This window comes from Agelaius phoeniceus, chromosome 6 (genome assembly GCF_051311805.1).
Source record: "Agelaius phoeniceus isolate bAgePho1 chromosome 6, bAgePho1.hap1, whole genome shotgun sequence".
Taxonomy (NCBI): domain Eukaryota; kingdom Metazoa; phylum Chordata; class Aves; order Passeriformes; family Icteridae; genus Agelaius; species Agelaius phoeniceus.
In genome coordinates this window covers 6,934,781-6,956,951 of record NC_135270.1, presented here as the reverse complement: position 1 = coordinate 6,956,951, position 22,171 = coordinate 6,934,781, and the positions used below count along the sequence as shown (strand labels likewise).

Below are 22,171 nucleotides of genomic sequence, written 5' to 3'. Positions count from 1 at the left end.
GCCTTCAGGCAGCTATGTATGGATTACTGAATTTATTTCTTTATTCTGTTTCCTAGACTTCAGACTTTCTGCTTGACACCTCTAGCTTAGAAATGTATAACTGTTAATTTCTATGCTGTGCTTATTTGGTAGATAAATCGAGTTTATACCTAAGCAGGAGAAATCATAACTAGAATTTTGATTGAAAGCTTGTTGAATAATGCATTTACATGAGCAACTCAGTATACATACACACATTTTCACTCCCAGAGATGGCTATTCTCCTACAGAAAGCTATCCTTTTCACTAATAGCACTAGCACTGTTTATGTGTAGCCTTTTCCTTTGCAATTAAATTACATTTAGAGGGTGTAAGAAGAAAGGTTCAAGCTCCCCACCTGCCCCCAGCCTTCCCTTTGGGTGAGATTTTTCCAAGGAGAGCCTCTCTCTAGGAGAAGCACAGGGAGTACTTTTTGTGCTGTGCTCTCTTGAAAAATGTGTCAACCTGCTATGATCTCTCCCTGGCTGCAGATCTCTTGGAAAGCCTGGCTCCCATCCAGGTGAACCAGCATGGATGTGTGTGGTGAAGCCTTCCTCACCATGAGACTATCAGAAAAGCTGTACTCGTGATTCTTCAGATTGATTAAATTCAGTCCAAGCAGATTTTCACTGCTGCACTCTGATGCTTCTCAGGAAGGGTTGTCTCTAGGCAGCTGCCAAAGTGTGTTTCTTCAACCATTTGAATGGTAGAATTTTTAAAATATTTATGCCTTTTGATGATTAAGAATATTTATAAAAGATATTCTCTCTTGAAAAAATGAAATTTATCAATTTACAAAGGAATCACTGTGAATTTAATGCAGTATCCTACCTGTAAATAGCAGAATGTTGGAAGGTTGATGTTGTCAAAGCAGACTGGGAGAAGAAAACCCAGATTAGAATGAATTTTTAAACGCTATTTGCTAATACAACATCAGTAATGGAAAAACCAGTTTTCAGGTCTTGAGTTTTCAGACTGAATGAGATCTTATCAGAATTGAATGAAAACAGTTGTTTTTTATTTGTTTTATTAAGAGATTTCAGGAAATGCTTTCTATCAAGGCTAACTGCATGCACATAGTTATTGTCAGCTTTAAGCTCTTTTCCAAAAGGTATGAGGAGAAGAGTAAAAGAAGGCTGGCAACACCTAAGATTCCTGAAGTGCTCCAGATGTTCTGAGTGCTGAGGCCTTGCCAGCATCCTGCTGCCTGGAAAGATCAGCAAGCTGGTGGTTGAAGACAATGATGTTCAGTGATGTTAAGCTAAGTGCTTACACCCAGCAGCTGTGAGCCACTGGAAGACTTCCTGCTGCAGGCACCCTATGCTCTCCTGTGATAAATTACAGATAGAATAGCCAATTCCATAATAAGCTTACATTGTGGCAGGTGAAGTAGATCCTTTACTTTCCTCAAATTAAGATTGAGCAACAGCAAATATAAATCACCTGTTTATTGATAAATCACAAAGGGCACAGACCTGAAGGGCTTTGATTGTAGTAAAAAAATATGAAACTCATGCACTCAGCCAAATTATACTGCAGCTTTTTGATTTCCAGCTCTTTGACATACTTGTGGTTTTGAATCTGTTACTTTGCTTTTAGTTAAGGACTTTTGAACAGTCCGATGCTTTGTTGTTTGCCGGTGGGAGAGAGAAGACCTTTTGGAAAAGCAGCAGTTTTAGTGAGAATTCCATGGCTAAGGTTCATAATAGTCAGACCTTTCTTTAAATTGTAAGCAGCAGTCTTTTTTTTTTCTATTTCTGATAAAAAGAGAAGATTTGATAACCCTGCTTAGCCTTTCTCTATGCTATGTGATTTACTTTAATAAAACACCACTTTGCCTTGGGCTTTCTGCTGACTGCACTGTAAGACTTTTACCCCAAAATGTCTTTGTCAATCACTGTCACATCTTTTTCTTATCTACCTTCATCTCTCTATTTATGTAACCTTCTGTATCATCAAATGCTTATCAGCACAGGAATTCTGGAAAACGCCCTGCCACAGAGCTCCCAGTGTGGGAGGCCTGTGTTTTCCATCTTGCTTCTGAAAGGATGCTGTGCACCTGTGTCACATTGTACCACACAGCTGGGAGTTCTGAGGGTCTTGTAATTAGGTGAGGAGAGGGAAGAGCAAGCACAGGACTGTGAGTGCTCAACACTTGATTTCTGATTCATTTTCTTTTCTCTCCCTGGAATGAAAGCTGGCAGCACCGGGAAGATGCTCTATGAATGAGCTATGCAGATTTCTCAGAGAACCTCTGAGATGGGGAAGCTCAAAAGTGGTAACTTCAGCACTTTTTCCTCTAAAAATAAGTTTCTGTGTGTACTGATTCTATTTGTCCCATACAAAGTGAAAGCCCATCCTTTATGTAAACAGGGAATTACAATCCAAATGAGTGTAAGACATGCTCGACTGGTCAAGGGGTAGAATATGATAGAGCAGTGTGTATATGGCAACAAAAGGATGTGAAAATGTGTAAATCTGTAGGAGAAAGAAGCCTGGATTACAGCTGTTTGTCTGTAAAACTCATCACAAATAGCAGTGAGTATAAAACCTGAGTGACAATTCTGCTGTTGAGCTGGTAGTGGATTAAAGCCCTGCACCTGAGCATTCACCATGCCCTTGCCATGTGGGTTTTCTTCTGTTGCTTTCTCTTCTGTGTGTTTTGTCAACTGCAGGATCCAGGGGAATACAACAACTAGATCAATTCTCCAGTAAGGTACCGTTAGCATTGTGCATGTTGGAATTTTCTTTGGTGTTGGGATTTTGCTGGTTTTAAACCTTTTTCCTTATTTTGTTTTCTCTTATCACCAACTATGCTCAATATCTGGTCTCTTAGTCTTCTCTGAAGATTAGGCAAAACAGGTACTGAACGTGTTTGGGGAATTTTGCATTTGCAATTTGTCTTATTGGAGAAATCCTGGACTTGTATTTGTCTAGGTTTAGTTTTTTATGTTTCTTATTGCTGTTTGTGTCTTTCCACAAATGCATTTCACACTGCAGCCCCCAATTCTGGCATTAAATGGTGATGTTTTTTCCCGGCATCTGATGCACCTGTGAGTTTGACCTGGAGCTGTCTTGCTCCTGTTCAGCTTTTCTCACTTCTTATTTTCTGCAACATCATTGGCGCTGTCTCTCATGATCTCATTCAAAACACCTTCACACATTTATATTCCCAAACGCTTCATTAGTCAGGCCTAAAATAACAGTTTCTTCCACCTGATTGATTTTTTTTCTGTCTCCTGAATCAAAACTTTTCCTCATTTTTCCTGAGTTTTTGGTTAGCCTGTGCCCAGGTAGATGTTTAGGATGCAGGAACTTGCCATCAACACTTGTGAATCTCTCAAGGGCACTTTCCCAGCCCTACCCCGCAAGTAGTACAAGGCTCTAAAGCTGATCTTGGAATTACCACAGACAACCCATTAATCTGCTGCACAATTACAATGTAGAACTGCTGTCTAGGGTTTTCATATATTTTATTTTTTTTTAACCTCTTTTTATTGCTGTCAGCTGAGCTAGATCAGGACAGGCTGAAATGAGTCATAAGTTTCCCCAGGCGTGCTCTTTGCTCTCAGCAGCACCCTGAGGTCCTGCAGCTCACCATCTCCATTTCAGCTCTACAGCATTCTGCCTGAAGTGAATACATGGAGGAACAACAGCAGGAAAATGAGGGTGAGCCACAAAAGGAAGCCAAAATATGTGCAGGTACTTGGGAATGGATGGATGGTAAACTTTAACTGGAGGAAACTTGAAGCAATTTCTCCAAGAAAAAGCTGGTTCAGTGTTTCTCTAGTGTGTTCAGAATGTGTGAGTGACAATAGGGACATGGGGAGAGACAGGGAATCTCTTTAACTATGCACTTTGCCAAAACAAATCTGCTTTTTGTAGATTAGGAAGGCATTGAAAATGTGATTATACATCCTGTGGGCTCCAGTAGGTTTCCTGAGCCTGGCTGAGGAAGAAAGCAGAATCCTCCAGAGATTCTGGAGTACTAAAATAGAGAATTGCTGACACAACATAAATGTTAGCTTCAAGGCGTTGCTGATGGGCTGTGAAAGGATGGATTTTGGAAGGAAAGGTGTGCCCCATGAGCGCTATAAAGTTGTAATATACTCTCTGTATATATAACAGGTGGTAATATACTCTCTGTGCTGCCATGTTGGAGCCTTTCCTGCCTGTTATTTTGCCTTGAAGTAAAGGTTGGCAATACCTGTCACAGAGAGTGCTCTGTTAAAAGGAATCTCAGGAAATGACACCAACAGCAAAGCAAACTACCCAAGCTGTTAAACTTCAGGTTTGAGCAGCCGATTTTCTCTGCATTGAGCTACTTTCTTATGGCTTTCATGGCTTTACTTGCTTTGATATGACTTTGATGCACTTGTTAGGAGAAGTCTATAGAGGTCACTTGTCTCCTTGGAAACCAGAAGATAAAATTACTCTAGTTGTATCTGTATTTTGATATAAATAAGCTTTTTCTTCTCCAAAGGATAGCTACCTAGACACTGAAGCATTAACGATTTTGTAATGATTTTCTGTCTTTTGCAAGGTTGAGGGGGTCTTACAGTAGAAGAACAATCACAGCACTCTTAATTGACCATCTCAGTTGTACTATTTGCTTCAAGCATCTTGCTTTATAATTAGAAATCAAAGCATTGCAAGATGTTCTCTTCACCTCTTGCTCCTGATAGTTTTTGGAGTTTCTCTGTCTTTTTGTGCAGTCTTCAGTGCAAGGTTATTTCTATGCAAATGCTTTAAATAAAAACTTTGTAGAATATGTTCTTCCTATAAAACTTTGACTTCTATTGGTAAAGAGATCCTTTCCAATCCATGTCACTGAAGCAGCTGTTATTATGGAGTTACGAGTGCTGCCCTGCAAGGAGGAGGAACATGGGAAGGTGCTAAGAATTCACTAACTGTGGGTCAGAAACACTTTTAGCAGATAAAATAGAAGTAGTATATTTGCTTTAAAAGATAGATATAGTGTGACAAGTGATTTTTTACCTAAGGGAGTTGTGGTAAAAAGCAGCAACTAGACAGATGTGCTCTTAGGAGATTTAGTCTCTAAGCATTTTATTTACTGGACTATTTCTTGTACATTGCAGTGCTTAATGCAGGGAAAAATGACCACCTGCAGGGAGCCTAATTGATCTGTAGCACAACTGTTGACCTTATGATTTGGCTTCAGGCATTAGAAAGATGACAGTGTAATAGGAACTTTCTTCAGTACAGTATGTAGATATACATACAGTGTAATGCATGTACTCTAAGGCAGAGAATTGCTCCTGCTGTGCCAAAAATTCACTTTTTGATCCTGTGATGCATCTCTGATTCCTCTCCATGTGACTCTTCTGGGGTGTCACATAGGTTACAGCAAAAGCCTGAGCTTCTCAACTCCTCATTTCCTCTAAGCCCTACTTTCCTTATAGAGGGGAAACCACAAGGTTTGCTTCTGTGCTTGGCTATTGCAACAACTAGAACAAATCCATTTTTGGGACTGAGCAAAGCAATGCATTGGGTATGGATTTTGACCTGAGAAGATTCCAGGTGACCAAAAATCTAGTATCAAATTAATCTGCTCAGAGAAATCACGTGCTAAGACAGCCTGAAAATCCTCCTGTTGAACAAACTCACACAGAACCTGTGAATCTCTGTGGGAAAGGATATATTTTCTTTTTTTCTTCAGATGCATTGCTGAATGCTTTCTCTAGGAACAGCCAGTTTAATTGCCAGGAGTGTGTTGCACCATTCCAGAACAGCAGCTATGTTTTTGCTGTCCCATGTGCCTCCAGAGCTGACTCTTTCACACATTGCTCTTTATTGTGGGCTTAGGCTGTCCAACTGGCAGACTATTTCTCCACTACTAATAACAGTTTTGTAATTACTGTAACATGCAATCCACATTGTCTCTTGTGGAAAATTCAGTCTCCAAGGCTGCTCTGTTCTGCTAAATTTCTGAGCTGCTAAAAATTAGGAAGAATTGCCTGCCTGGTACAGTGTGTGTTCCCTTTCTGGTCTTGTTGTGTGCCCTTATTCTCACTGGGCTCTTGGAGGCTGTTGGTGATGACAGAGTTGGAGACACACTGCTCCCAGCAGCATTCTGATTCTCTTCTCCTGATTTTTCCCTGGTCAACAGACTTTCTCCTGTCCCCATGATCACCAACAGCAGTTCATCATCAAACATTTTGTGGCTGTGTCTGCTGAATTTCAGAGGTTCTGTTGTGTTCTGCTTGGGGGAGGTTGCTGTAGAGCTAGAAGTGATTTGATCAAAAACTGGATCTGAAAGTGAAATTGGGTAATGGTGAAGTTGGGCACATGTTAGATGGCAAGATGGTTTTGGCATTGGAATAGTTTTCAGATGTGTTCTTTCTCTGACTTCCCAGCTCAGGAACTCATTTTTGGTAATTTATATGTATCCTGATGAACAATGGCTGGAGCCCAGCTTTCAGTGCTACATTGATTCTCCTGAAGGGAAGCTTTTTGTAATCTGAAACAAAAATAGGAAATAACTTCTTTGTGTCTTTTTGTGCAAAGCAAAGTATGTTAAGGGATTTCTGTGTGTTCAGGTAAAATTATCCGTGGAGAAATAGACATGAGTTTCTATTAGCATTTAAGGTTCTGCAGTATTTTTCTGTGGTTAACCATTAGTGAGTTTCAAATGGGCATGATGATTAAATTATGCACGGGGTGGTCTTTTATCATTTATATGAAAAAGTTACTACTTTTCCTGACTTATATTATAACAAGGGATAACAAATTGAGTAGCACTAAATGTAGAAAGATATGCCTGTCTAAAACGTTTCTCAATTTTTATTCTCGCAGAATATTCTGAGTTGGAAGAGACCTACAAGAGAGGCAGATAATGTGGTGTTTGTAGATTTTTAGATCATGTTTTGGTGCTCAACTCTGAGGAACTGTTGGGGAGATATTTTCAAAAGTAATGGATCTGAAGATAGCTAAGTGCATGGCTGCTGGAAAATGGCATTGAAGCTTACAATGAAAAAGCAATAATAAAGCAAAAGGCTGCATGTAAATTGTACATGGTCCAAATAGAGTTTAAACCTCCACAGATGAAGTCTTATGTGCAGAATTTACAAGGCCAAGATAGAGACTTATCTTTTTAGGCTACTCTGGAAAAGAAGATCAAAAGCCCAAATTTTTTCACTAAATGCTTCCCAAAATAAAAAAGAAAAAAATCTCTACAAACTACTATCATGGCACCTAGATGCCTGTATCAGTTGGATTTTTCTCTATGGAAACTGGAAAAGACTGTTGTAGGAAGTGGGGATTAGAGAATTTTTTTCTTTAAAAAGCACACAGCATTGACTTGTTGTTGCCCTTTTTGAACTAGACACATAACTCCATGTAATTTAATTTAGCTTGCATGGAAATCAATTGTGAATTGTCTCTCTCTTTCCCAGTCAGTACAAAAGTGTTTTAATGGTTCAGGATTGATCTAATGAGCCCTGGAATAACTTATATCAAAGTGATTTGGTAAAGACTAATTTAATTTTTCTGACTAATACTGTCAGGATTTTAGCCTATTGGGAATAATCCTGAAAGCTGAATGGGTGCACTCAGTGGAGCTGAGATGGGCTAATAAAGCCTTTACTGGCTGTAGGTGGTGTGATGCTCCTTCACTTCCACATAAAACTCTAGCTTTATGCTTCTAAGGTTTTCAGCAAAATTTCCAGTTTGTGTCCATGGTTCTGATGTGAATATTCAACAGCAGAAAGAAAGCAGCATCAGTAATAGAATTAAAAAGTGTTCTGTACTGGAAGAGTGTTGAAATGATAATTTGAATTTCAGCTGAAGGTAAAGTTTGTGCTGCTCTGCTTTCAGTTTGAAGTCAGCACTTTATGACTGCCGATAGATGTTTGCTTTGTGGAGGTTCTCTACAGCTAGATGTATTTTAATGAATCTGTTTTTCTTTGGTGTGCACAGTTATATTAGTAACTAACTGCAGCTTGGCTTGAATTATTTTTATCCCACCCAGAGGGAACTGGGAAAAGAAGCTGAAAAATAAAAGCAAACATTTTGTTCTAATACTAATGCACAGTTTTCTTTGGAGTTTATAAAAGCCCTGGAACTTTTAAATTATTTCCTGCTTAATGCTGTGAATTATTGACATGAGTCAAGTTTACACGAAAAAGTTATCAGCAAGGTGGAATTTTCAACATGAAACATTTTTGAATAGTTGGGATGCTTTGGGTGTTTTATTTGATTAGCCTAACACTTAGGTTTTGAGAGACTTTGCATATCTATGAAAAGGCTTTCCAGGAGATTGCAAGTGAGCTCGCTTTCCAAAATGCTTGAGGTGGATACTGTTGAAATTAATTAGAATGTAAAATGTGATGCAGAACTTCTCAGGTTTCCTATGTAATAGATATAATGTGCAGGAAAGGCAGATTAGGAAGCCCTTGTTCTGTGGAAAGGTTTTTACTCTGTTGAAACTTGGTGACTTTGACAAACTATTCATAGATTAAAGGTGTCTTGAGCATATATGCATTTTTAATATGACCCGAAGGGATACATATGAAGTTTTAATATTGTCTGAAAGAAATATATTTATGTTATTTCAGTCATCCCCTCTTACTGAATTTCATCACTTGATGCTGTAGAGTCTGTTAAACAAATTCTAAAACGAACAGTTGGTTGCAAAACTTCTGTTTTTTTAAAACAGTGTCTTTGTACAAATAGTATTTTCTTAGATTACTGGGGAAACCAGGACTCCATTGGGGTGGTTTTCCAAAAAAAGCAATTAATTTCATAATTCTTTCAGTTTATTTGTTGTGGCTACTGTAGTACCAGAAGGTAATTTACTGTTGCATATCCTGTTGACCTATTGATTCTGTCAGTTTTACAGAAACTTAGAAAATATTCTAGTTCTTAGAAATATTAGATTTATCTTTCTCATTGGTTTGAAAAGAGAAGTAAGAATGTTGGCTGCATTAGGATATTGGGGCTGATTGCTGGAATCCATTTTTGGGTAATAAAAGTGCTAGATTAAGTTGCTATGTAAGAGGCAATGGAAGTGCTGATTCTACTGGCAGTTTTTAGGAGAAAGATACAACAGATGTTCAAGAGGATGTTGGGAAACAGCCAGTGTATTAACATAGCATCCAGTTTCTTCTTTTGCCTTGCCATGTGAAAATAAATGTGGCAACAAGTGCAGCTATTTCTGCTACTTAACACAAATCTCCTAGAATAAGTTTGTTTGTGACTTCTTATAATTCATCATGACTAGTCAGGAATCATTACATGAGAAATGTTATTTGGGTAATATTATTTGGGTTTTACGTAGCCCAAATCTGAGCAGTGCATTCCTGGAACATGATAGAAGACCTCCAGTAGAGCTGTTATATGCACATAGACCACCATTAGGCAAACATAAATATGAAAAGTAATTAAATATTAGAACATTTGCTGAAGAGTCAGGAGAAATATCTAAAATACTTGGACAATTTCCTGGTTTTTAATGAATAAAAAAAAGACACGCTGTAAAATCAAGATCAAACCTCCCCATGCAAGCAGTTGAGTGCAGTGTGCAGTAAAGACCTGGCAAAAGTTGAAAGTCATCAGAATAAAGTGCTGCTCTTCATTACAATGAAATTAGCCTCTTTTTTTCTTGTTATATTTTTTTCCCATTTCTTGAAGGCAATTTCTGAATCAAACAGAAGTGGCTGCTCCCAAACATTCAGAAAGCAGGAATTGAAACATAGAATATGATAGCTCTGTTGACTTCAAAGTAGACAATAGTCCTTGGAAAAATTTCATCTTGCCCAACTCCCTCTTGAGCTGTTGGCACCAGCTGGGTGGGATGCAAGCTGAAAAACTCTACTGGGAGATAACTCCTCAATGCTGACTGATTTTTTTTGTTTGTTTCTTTATTTTTGTTTCTTAATTCTGTCATTTTTAATCTGTACTGCAATATGTTGAGCCATGGAATGAGGAGCATTGCAAGGGTCCTTAAAAGTTTTTAAGTGTGAAAGGGTTTTTTTTAATACATCAGTGATCTGTCCTGGACGCTTATGGTGTGTGTTTTAGAAATATGCGTCATTTGAGTGCATGTGGGAAAAAATATAATTAAAATTGAAAAAGACCATAAGTTTTTTTGGCTCTAGCTACAAAACTTCTATCTCTGGAGTTAATAACTGTAGTTTTTTGTCTTCTGCACAAGGCTGTGCTGAAGTAGTTCTGTATAGATGTGCAGTGTAAATGTGGAACATAACCAAGCTTTGCCAGAATTCATTGTCTGGACTTCTCTTAGTCTTGTGGTTCAGTTTTCAGTAGTCCTGAGAGCAGCAGGGACTTGGGCTTGGTGATCCTTGTAGGACCCTGCTAATCTGAGATGTTCTATGTTAATTTATGATACTTTTTATTTTTGTTTGGCAATGCTGCTTTACCTGGGTCTTTGATATGAAATCCTTGGGCAATACCATTGCCACAAAAATTTTGAGCTCTTGAGGACGTTTTGTTTTGGTTTTCCTCTGAAATAGTTAGAGAAATGAGATTTACTTTTGCAGGATGCAATAGAGAACAAAACTAAGAGTTCAGAAAGAAAATTTGATAGAGCTATGGAGAAAAAATCCCCAGGATGATGTTCAAGAGGCTTCAAAACAGCAGATTGCCAGAAGCAAATTATCTTAGACAAAAAAACCCACCTTGGTTTTTGTAATTTGTTTCTTTGGGTTTTTTTTCTCAAAGATGCTCTTGGTCTCTGTTAGAGAGCATCTGATGAAAATATAGAAGTCTGTGCTGAGGCTGTCCTTAGCTGGACTACCTGGCTGTTTCTAAACATCATTTTTTCATACCTTAATCTTTTTAACACTTACTGGATTTGGATGTAGAAGGCGTAAAAACAAAAGGATGGTGGGGGGAAGGAATTAGTGGTCACATGCCACACCTCCCAAGGCTGTCCTCTCCAGATGAAGCCATGGATCTGGCAGGCTCCAGACATCCTGCATCCTGCCATCTGCCACAACTGGTTGAGTTAGAACAGTTTGTCCATTGCTCTGTCTTATTTTGAAACATACTGATGTGTTTATGGGATAATTTGCATAAAGTGACACCCGTGTGCAAAACCTGGTAACTCTGAGCCAGATGCTTTTCAAAATTATTTACCTATCTGCTGAATAATTTTGGCAAGGGAAATCCTGTTCGGCCCGCTTGTAAATAACTCGTGACAGTATTTCTCATTGCAAATTGGAACTACCTGGATTAGAAAGAAATAAAATTGTGCGGCTCTCCTCCTTGATGGGATGAGGCATAACTCTTCACAATAGCAAGCAAATGATGCTGTTGGTTCTTTCTGCCACCATTTTAAGGCTGTTCCTTGCAAATGTGTGCAGCATCTCTGTCTTGTTGGTGGTGAATTCATGATTCCACATCCCTGACTTAAAAATGCAGTGATACTAATGTTAATAATTACTAATAATTACTAATGTTCTTTCTTGGGAAAGAACACTGCTATAGCTATGGAAATGCATTTTGCAATGTACTGCTTTTGTAATTTTGTTATCACTCTAAATACCTACATTTTTTCTGAGTAAATATAATTCGAAGTATGTAATGGAGTCTTGTTAGGAAAAAAAAATACTGGGTTTTTTTTTCCTTCTATTCTGCATTGAAAGCTTCTCTCTCTTCTTATCCCTCACTATTTTCTCTTCCATGTGCAAGAAAGATTTGGCAAATGTATGCCTTTGGGGCTGACTTGCACAGGAATCTTCAGTGTCTTTAGAGTCCAACAGTGACCTGCTGGACCACCAGAAACCATCAAAACATGCCTGCAGGTGAGCAATGCTTTATAAAGTGACTAGGAATAATTCAGTAATTCCTATTTTCTGTACATTTTTATTTGGCTTGTGAGCAGCCCATTTATGGTACTGAAACTGGTGAGGACACTGGGCCCATGTGTCTCTAAAATATGAGTTTGTTATGGTGGGGCAGAATGTTTTAATGGTCAGAAAATACCAAATGTTGTTAAACCACATTCTACACTGCTTCTGTCTTAAGGCAGTAAAATTTCTTCTGAGGTGTGTGTGAATTCCCATTAGGTTGGATAAGCATTGCAAAAATCTACTATTGTTTCAAACCTCTTTGATTCAGTGTAAGAACGTAAATCTGTTACCTCTATTAACACAGGCAGGGATTTCAATAGGGGAGGTGAGAGAATAATGCAGAGCATCTTGTTCCAGTCCTTGCAGCTCAAGGCTTATAAAGGCATCTGTTAAATGCTGGATGGAGATATGAATGCTTTGGGAAATGCTTTTTTTTTCATTTTCCAGACAACATCATGCTAAATTTCCTGGAGACATGTTCTCTTTGTCCTGATAGCAGAATTTCAAAGAATGATTGACTGATTCTCTTATTAAAGACTATGCCCAAGAGGAAAAAGCTGCTCAGTCTTTTGTCTGTCAGATTTTTTTTCATTGCCTTCTATGTGTTTTTGTTAGTGTAACTGCTCATATTAATTACAAACTGTAGCTTTATTTCAAATAATGTGTTTTTGAAGGTTTAGCAATGATGAGTATTTGTAATGTAGTACAAATGTAGGGTCCTAATGTATGTTCTATTTTCTTCCTGCTGTTCAGCTGTGACCTGGGCTGTGTTAACCAGAGGGAAGCTGGCACCCTTCCCACCCCTGCCCTCTCTTCAGGGCTTGCAAGATGTGGAGCACAGTTTCCAGTTTGGGGCTGAGGAGTGGGACTGAGCCATGGGAGTGTAAAAATCAGTCCCTGTGCCAAGGCTGAGCCTTCAGCCTAGAGAAGAGCAGGCTCTAGGGGTACCTAATTGTGGCCTTTCAGTACCTGAGGGGCAGCTGGATGGTGGGCACAGACATTTTAGGATTGCATGCTGTGATGGGGCAAGGGGATGATGGTTTCAGACTGAAAGAGGTCAATTCAAATGAGATATAAAGAAGGAGTTTTGTGCAATGAGAGTGGTGAAACACTGGAGCAAGGAGATCTAGGTCTGAGCAAGCTGGTCTAGCTGAAGACATCCCTGAAGACAACCACTCCACAATAAATCATGGGTTTGGGACTCTGTCACTCTACAAACTGCTCTGAAATATTTTAGCTCCAAAATCTAAACACAACCCAAAACCCTGCTAACAAGGATAGTTGGGGTTTGCTGCCTTTCTTTTCTGGATGGCATGGAGCAGGATAGTGCTTTCCAGCTGAATATTAGCCTGGACTTGGGGCATCTTAGAGTGCTTTGAGGCATAGGAGAACTGTCAGAATCATGCTAAGTGTGCACTTTAGTCTGTTAAACTCTGTGCCCTGGGGACTTCAATCAGCTGAGTTGAGTCAGACAAGGCCTTGTGACTGGCTCAAAACATTGGGAAGAAATGACAAACCCATTGCAAATCTTTCTTGTGGTTTTGGTTTTTTGTTTGGTTTTTTTAACCACTCATGCATTTACCTGATTAATTGGGGCCACTGCTTTGAAAGCAGATTTGTTTTATTAGAATGAATTAAATAATACACTTGCTTGTTGCTCTGTTTAAAAGAGTCTGATTTATAGAAATGGAAGAATCATTTCTAAGCCTGGATAGCTTAAAAATAGGTGTGGGTGACTGATTCTCTTGTAGCAATATAATGTCAAACCTGAGTTGAAGAAAGAACAAATAATGTAAAGTGTTGACTGCATCTTGTAAAACTCTTTTGGTGAAAACCCGGTGTCCTTTTCAGGGCAAGCTTAGTTTAGCTTAATGTTCTGTGCTCTGAAAGGCAAAGATGTTCAAGATGACTAACTTACTAAATAGCACATCCTGTTGTGCTGGATCTGCCAGGGAAGAGTCAAACATGGCAAAAACATTCACCAGCAGTCTTGCAAAAGAAGTTTAGAGAATTAGATGTGCAGGCAACTTCTGAAATCTCCCAGAAAGAATATCTACAACATAAATAAACTCACTAAGTTGCTAACAGCTACTTCTGAAAGATGTAGCTGGTAGCAATTGGCTACTTTGAAGAGGGTACATCAATCAACATTTCATGAAGCAAAATAAGTTTATGAAGAGGAATTTTGAAATGTTCCAGTCCTTTCAAATCTTCATTCACGTGTTTGGTAGCTGCTTTGAAAAGTCTGTAGCTAGTAAAGGAGACATAGCCATTAAACTCTAAACAAAGCTGTGTTATTTCAATTCCTGTTTCTATAAATAGCAAACCTACAGTGCAACTGAAAGAGTTCAAACTTAAATGATTCACAAAATGTTAGTAAATGCACCTTGAATTGTACATTTTCAAGAATGCTTTATATACTATTAATTATGCAGTAAAGGTTTGTAAGGCAATATACGTCTGCTGATTAGTTACTAAAATAAACCCCAACAGTTGGGGGGAAATACTGTCTAATAATAAGCCATAACTTTTAGAACATAAATATTCATTTCTTGCTTTTTAACACATCACTTTGTCTACTACATGTATGGTATCTGTAGAGGCTCAAAGAAAATTCAAGAGCCTGTGGAAAATTGCTCAGTTAGTGAAAGGTAAATGAAAACAATGCTTTGGAAAACAAGCTATGTTTGGTGGGGAGAGAACTATCCCGGGAGAGACTGGAAATAAGATTGTTTTAAAATTTTCTGTGCATACCATCTGCTTAAGCACAATAAAAATTCCCTTTGCTTAATTTTGAAAAACATTTCTTTAGCTTCCCCAGCTCCTGCTCTTAATAGGCAGCAGTGTACATCATCAGGGATGGGCCTGTTACATTAATATCCTGTGGCACTGTGTGGATTTAAAAGATGGGAGTGCATTGTTAACTGCTTAGAAGTTTCTCTCAAAGGACAGATTTTGCTTCAAGTTATTGTACCAGTTGTAAGGAAGTTAGGTGAAAGTGAAGAACTAGCAAGGAGAGTAAATTTTCTACCCACACTCCAGCAGCTTTCATGCTTGTTTTATTATTTATATCCCATGAATATTCTAATGGAAGTAAAGCATGCTTATGAGCATCTGGGTGGGAAAGGGAGATGTTAGAGAAAACATTATTTTATACTCTGTCTTGACACTATAACTATTCAAAGAACAGTGTTTCCATCTAGAATAGGTTTCAATAAAAATTTAAAACTAAGCCAAATAATAAGTAAAAATTAATACAGAGGTAACAATCAGATGGCAAATCAATTCTGATGGCTTCTTTTTTTTTGTGAAAAAGGACCAAAAAGGAGCTTGAAGATGTGATCGGGGTGTCTGGTCTAACATTTTCCAGCAGCACCATTGACACAGTTTCCATCAGGAGCGTTGTTTACTGCGGAAAAGCTGTACAAAAATAAATCCTTGGGAAGAGCAGATATTTTTGCTGGGTGTGCTGCGAGTGCAGCGTGGCTGTGTTGGTGTTGAACTGGGGACAGGCACAGTTTATCTCATCAGCCCCTTCTCAGCTCTCCCTTTCTGGGTCAGAGCCCGCGCGCCGATGCGCGGCACCCGCTCATCCGGGGAGGATGAGCTGCTGGAAATGTCACAGACACATCTTCTGAAAAATCCTTTCCTTAGGATTTTTCCTCCTGAGAAGCTGAGAGGCCTCAGGAACAAAATGTAAATAATAATTATCTGCTGCTATGGAATGCAACAGGTGCATCTGTGATTGGTCTCATGTGGTTGTTTCTAATTAATGGCCAATCACAGTCAGCTGGCTCAGACTCTCTCTGAGCCACAAACCTTTGCTATTCATTCTTTTTCTATTCTTAGCTAGCCTTCTGATGAAATCCTTTCTTCTATTCTTTTAGTATAGTTTTAATATAATATATATCATAAAGTAATAAATCAGCCTTCTGAAACATGAAGTCAGATCCTCATCTCTTCCCTCATCCTTGGACCCCTGTGAACCCTGTCACACCCGAGGTAGCCCAGCCAAAGGGAAGCCCAGGGGAAAGCTGAGCCCTTACTGCCCTGAGGTACAGCTGGGGCATTTCAAATCAAGGCATTCAAGACTTTTAGAAGAGCTGGGTGATGCAGTCTGTGTGAGCAAAATGTCAGCTGTTTCCTATATCCTGTTTGTGTAAGGGCCAGAGCTGCTGTGACTAGTGCCACATGAAATGAACCCACTTTTGGGGTTGCAAATCTTATGCCTTTAAACCCACATTTGGGACTTCTGCACATCATTGTTTCCAGTCCTGCAAAAGATATGGTTAGACTGAAAATACTGCTCCAGGGTCCTGATTTACAGACTTTTGTTTGCTTGGAATTAAGGGATTTGATCAGATAAAGCCTAAATGGTCCCTTTCAATCTTAAAGTTATTCTCTGATTTTTGCTGTTGGTTGGATATGTTAACTGGAGGAAATGCTGGCTGTAATAATCTGTAACATTTCAGGGACTTCTTATATGCTTTCTGAGAGGCATTTAACATCTATCAGCAAGCACAAATGACTTACCAGGGCCTTTTATCCACTAATGCAAAACATTTCTTTGAGAATTCTAAAGCGAATTCAAAACAAACTCAAACCAGTTCTGCCATGGATCATCATCTCAGATCATTAGCTTGCTTAATTATGGGCTTCACTCAGAACTCTGCAGCTCTCTGTAATGCTTTTGCACTACCTGTGAGCCTCCAGAAATTACTAGTGAATGATTGTTCATCCAACGGCCTGGCAGATTTGGAAAAGGGCTTTTTCAAACTGGTCGTGTCCTTTGTTTGGGGACAGAAAAAGGCATATGGCTTTATGCATTCTTCTGCACTGCACACTTTTACTCTGTGTGTCAGATGAGTCTGGGAGGGCTGTCATGAGCAGCTGTGCTGTGCCAGGCAGTCCCTCACTGAGCTGCTCTGGGGCGCCAGGGCAGTGCTTCGGAACGAGCTGTGCTGCTTGCTCCTCTCCGTGCTGGGCAGCAGAGCCTCTGCCTTCACCCAGTGCCTCATCCTGCTGGCTCTGGGACTGAGGCTGCCCTGGGGAATCCTCCAGGAGGAATGTCTGGTCATGGTTTCCACAGCTGGGGCTTCTCCCTGGTGTTGCAGTGCAGCAAAGTTTTCAATAATGTTTGCACAGTGCTGCAAGTGACAGTCCTTGGAGTGAGGAGGAGAAATGACCAACAAAGAGGAGAACAGGTAATCCTCTGCTAAGCTGTCATTTGGCTGTTGCAAAGCATGCTGAAACTTAGATATCTTTGAGACACTGTGAAAACAGGTAATGCTATAAAATCCTTTAGATGAAGTGGAGGAAAATACGCTACATTTGAAATCTCTTGGCACCCCCAAGGGTATCAAGCACTGTGACGGTGTTCACAGGGGTCTTAGGGTGAGGGAAGAGACGAGGATCTGACTCCATGTTTCAGAAGGCTTGATTTATTATTTTATTATATATATTACATTAAAACTATACTAAAAGAATAGAAGAAAATGTTTCATCAGAAGGCTACTAAGAATAGAAAGGAATGAATAACAAAGGTTTGTGGCTCGGGCTCTGTGTCCAAGCCAGCTGACTGTGATTGGCCATTAATTAGAAACAAGCACACGAGACCATGCACCTGTTGCATTCTACAGCAGCAGATAATTATTATTTACATTTTGTTCCTGAGGCCTCTCAGCTTCTCAGGAGGAAAAATCCTAAGGAAAGGATTTTTCCTGAAAGATGTCTGTGACAAAGCACTCCTTCTGTATTAATGATCTTAAAAAGAACATGCTTTTAGGTGTTGTTAAGGTTTGCTTCTCTCTTTAGGAAGTTGATATTCAAAAGTAGGAAAAAATATTCTAAGCTGCACCATGGTTTTATACTGGATAAGTAGTTTAGTGCTGTAGGCAAGAAAGAATACAGGTAAAATAACTTAGGTTTTAATGGTTAGTTGTTTTGCGTCACTTCTGCCAAGGAAAACCATTCAGTATAAACCTTGGGAAGCAGCTCCTGTCTTGGAGAAAGAGAGGTCTAATTGTTATCTGACATTGTTCCAAAAAGAAGAAATAAATTTGCCCTGGTGAAATGCTGATTGCGTAGGTTCCTCCTGAGTGACATGTGGGGTGTGCAACTTTTTGTAAAGGTTGTTCAGATGCCTGATGAAAATAGAATGTATGTGCAGCCATTCTAGAAAAAGAAAGCATTTGTGTATTAAGTTTATTGTTGTGTAATGACTTCTGACTGGTTGTGAAATCCCTGTGCATTACATTATAAGCAACAGCTGAATGTTCTTCCTCAGCAGAGCTGTTGCTTTAGGGGATAGTTTAGAGGTGAAAAGGGCCATAAGTATGCTTGCTTCATGGAGCTGGGCCTGTGGGAGCCCTGTGTTTGTGCCACAGCTCATATTTCTCTGTGTTACTTGCCCTGTTCTCAGTTAAATGGCTCCACCTCAGCCAGATCCTTCCCTGGCTGCACTACCTGCCTTAAATCCCAGACCAAGTGGATTTCTGCATCCCTACCCTTAATTCTTCCAGTTTCATATTTGCTCCAGAAGAAAGATGGTGGCAGATTTTTGATTTTTCTTTTTGCATGCAATTTTTAAATTGCTGCAGCTGAAATGACTTCTGTTGTAAGCAACCAATTGTGCCCACCACAATGTTATTTTTGGAGACATTCCTCCAGGAGGGAGCTCTGCCTTGAGCTGTGTTGCTTGCACAGCTGGGATACCTCCTCCCAGTGCTGGAATTTGCAGTTTCCCTGCTTGGGAACACCTGGCAGTGGAACAATGAACACCTGGAGGGATTCAGAACCAGAAACTGCTTCTCAAATCGTGTGCATGGACATTAGGTGCTATTGTAGAAGATAATGCAATGATTTAACTTTGAGGTTATATTTTCTTCTTCTCTCTTTCATCTGGTGGTGTTAACCTCGTGTAACTTCCTCCTGTCACTTGGTTGCTGTCTAGAGAAGCTTCAGCCTTTGCAGTAGCCACAGATCCTATTCCTACAGCTCACAGAGAATCTTTATTGCATTCTCAGGAGGTGGTGCAGTGATTAGGCAGCTTTACAGGGAGATTTTGCAGCCCTTTTAGCTCTGCTGTATCTGATCACTGGGTCAGGACTGTGCCCTGTGTGTGTTTAGAGGATGCAATAATGCACGCAGTAAATAGAATATTTTGAGAGAATTGAAAAATCCAGTATGCAGCAGTAACAATGAACCCCAACTGCAGGTTAAAACCCTCTTCAAAACACAATACCTTAAGGAGTTTGAGTGAAAAGAGAAAAAAATGTGACACAATTCTCCTCTTGTTCATCATGAAACTACAAGGAAGCTTTTTATATGAACTACCATTTTCTTTGGTTTAGCTGCAAAACGGGTGGAAATGCAGAAGTCCACGTTAGAAATGATGTTTAACTGCAAGGGTGCCAAGATTGTTTGCACAGTGGGGAAATTCTGTCAAGACATTACAAGGTAATTTTTCTTAATCCTAATAAACTTATGGATGGAACTTACAGGGTTGTAATTGCTCGCCTGGAAGTAATTGTTGTGGGAAAATAGCTGCAGTATGTAGAATGTTTTTCTCTACGTGGTGTATGAAGAATGTTTTTCTTCACATCGTTGTCTAAACCAACAGTTTGCCAGTCAGTTAATCAACCCAAAAATCAATGTATGCTCTTAACCATTATTAGCAAACAGATGTCATCTTTTTGTTTGTATATGAGACTCAACCCCTTGGGAGTACTGTGGGTAATTATCCACGGATCAAAAATTGTCTTCTAACATGAATTGCTTTCATCTATTTCAAAGAGTACTTGGTAAAAACTTTTCTCTCAATTCACAGGATATTTAAGAGCACTCTGCAGCCTGAGAGACAAAACCAGAATCACAGTGTGGATCCTGGGGACAGAAATTACTGGAAAAAGTCCTGAAATAATGCTTTTTTTCAGGCAAGATTTTAATCCCATATCCTAAAATACTCCTCATTACGTCAGATTAGCATTACATGTTTTCCTTTCCTGAAACACTCGACACTAAAACATTTATTTAAAGTAAATATTTACCATATGCTATTAAATCCATGCATTTTCTCATTTAATAATTAATATTTTTATGGCCAGCAGTGTAATGTCAGGAGTATTTAACAGTGCCACCTTTATGATGTTGATACACACACACATAATGTGCTGTGGATGGTTTGCCTAATTCCATTGTGGTATAACCTCAAAGGTGTGGGTCAGTCTTTGACATATGAAGAAATTCAGGATGATGTTTATAGAAATAAGGAGTTATTAGCAACTGTTTATCTTCACAAGTGGATTAGAGAAAGCAGTTTTAGTGGGGCCTTTATTGGAAGGCTGTTTAATTTTGTGAAGAAGCAGATCTGTGTGTGAGAGCATCATTAAAATTCACGCTCCTTCAGTGGCTTTTGGGGTAGACTGAATGATGTTTCAGACTGTGGAGTGCTAAGTGGCATTGAACCTCTTCTCTGAGGAATTCTCTTTGTTCTGTCTCATGTACCAGACTGCATAGTGTAAAACAAGGCCCAAGGTTATATTTGTAAGGACTTTTCTTAGGTGGGAGGTGAGCAGGCTCCTCAGCAAGCTCTGGCTTTGGGGCACACTGGGAGAGCCTCCTTTTCCCCAGAACATTTGGGTGGTAGTGGCAGGAAGAACATTTTAACTTTGTTTTTAGGTTTCCTGGTTTAATAAAACCTTACAATGCTTCCTAACTTTTTGGCAAGAGTTTGCTGTGCCCAAGGTGGATCTGCTTTGCTCTGTTTGAAGTTGCAAATAGCCAAATGGTATTTTGGGTCCTGTAGCAAGTGCTATCTTGATACCCCTAATTTACTATGGGTGACATTTAAAAAGATTTTACAGTGAACAGCTAGATGAGAAACTGAAAGGATTGGATTCTTAGCCATTATGTACCATGAAATAAGAGAAAAAATCTAACTGACAAGTACAGTTGTGTTTAGACTTCAAGTGGGGATATTTCAAAGCAAATCTCTGCTCAGCTATGCATTTAACTGTGATTTTTATTTTGTTTTCTTTCAACACTTCAGCCTTTCATATAGAGAGATATATGTCACAACACAGTGATTAACAGCTGAGTTGTGGAAGTTATGGCAAGGATTAGGAGTGATTTTGTTCCTAGTGCTGAGAAGTAACATCTCTTCAGAATGGCAGCACTGCTTTGATTGATATTGAAGGTATTTTCTGAAAATATTCATTGACATCCAAAAATTTATAATTTAATATGTACCTTAAGTCGTACAAAAAAGCTTCTCTTTGTACTTTGCCGAAAGCCATAACTCACTGTAATCTCAAATATATATTCTCTTTAAAGACACTTCTGAGGCTTGCTATTGAATTTTGGTTCTATTGGAGCTGGAAACACATTTCACATGACTGCACACTGCAATTCCAATCTCAGGTTATTTACAACATTCTTCATGCCCATTTGACTGGCAGGCTTTCCCATGTCCCTGCAGCCTGGCTTTTGAGCATGGCAGACAAACATTCTTTCTTTTATTATTTTCATTTTTCTTTTATTCATTCATTTTTTTCTTTTATTATTTCTATTTATTTTATTATTTTTCTTATTCTTCCAGCCTCCTGTGATTCTTCTGTGTCCTGGGAGAAGCTAATGAGTCAACTCTCAACATTTAGCTACTTGGGTTTTCAAGTCACAGAGAGGTTTTCAAGTCCTCACATCCCCCAAAAGAATATCAGGTGCAATGGCACAGCACTCTCATGGTGCTGTGACATTTTTGTGATCTCTGTAAGAGGGAAGAGCCTTGAAATGGGGTGTTTTTTGATGTCAAAGACTGTAATCTTGCTTCTCCAGACACTGATGATCTTCAGGGGATCTCTGTTTCAGGTCTGCAGTCTCTCAGGAGTCATTTTAGAGAGAGGAGAATGATAGAAAAGTGATGGGATAGCTGATAAAAGGGTCAGGCTACATCACAGAAAGCAAAAAGGAATTAGACTAGCGAGAAAATCAGTAGATTCAAGGATGCAAAGATAAACTCCAGGATAAAAGAGATAATGTAGGCATCTGGGGGAAGAGTAGATTCAGAGATGTGTTATTAGTATGAAAATGAAGAGAATATAAAGCAGAAATCAAATTAAATCAAATGGAGGATGTTTAAAGAAATCTCCTGAAAACTGGGAAAAGAAAGCTAAAGAAAGGTGGTACTTTTAGGCACCAAATGAGCTGTAGGGACTAGCTTAAAACAAGGGAAATAATTTTAAAAAATCCTCAGATGTGTATAAAACTTTGAAAAATTGATATCTTGCAGCTCTGTCTGCCTGTTCTCTGGAGCCAGTGGT

The 22,171-nt window shown here is 39.2% G+C and overlaps 1 long non-coding RNA gene across 1 annotated transcript; it reads left to right on the top strand.

Moving 5' to 3' along the window:
• Positions 1 to 11,513: 11,513 nt before the first annotated feature.
• On the top strand, positions 11,514 to 19,847 carry LOC143694208 (uncharacterized). Its single transcript, XR_013182561.1, has 3 exons — positions 11,514 to 11,804; positions 19,205 to 19,310; positions 19,681 to 19,847. It is a non-coding gene; the product is annotated as an uncharacterized LOC143694208 (long non-coding RNA).
• Positions 19,848 to 22,171: the final 2,324 nt, after the last annotated feature.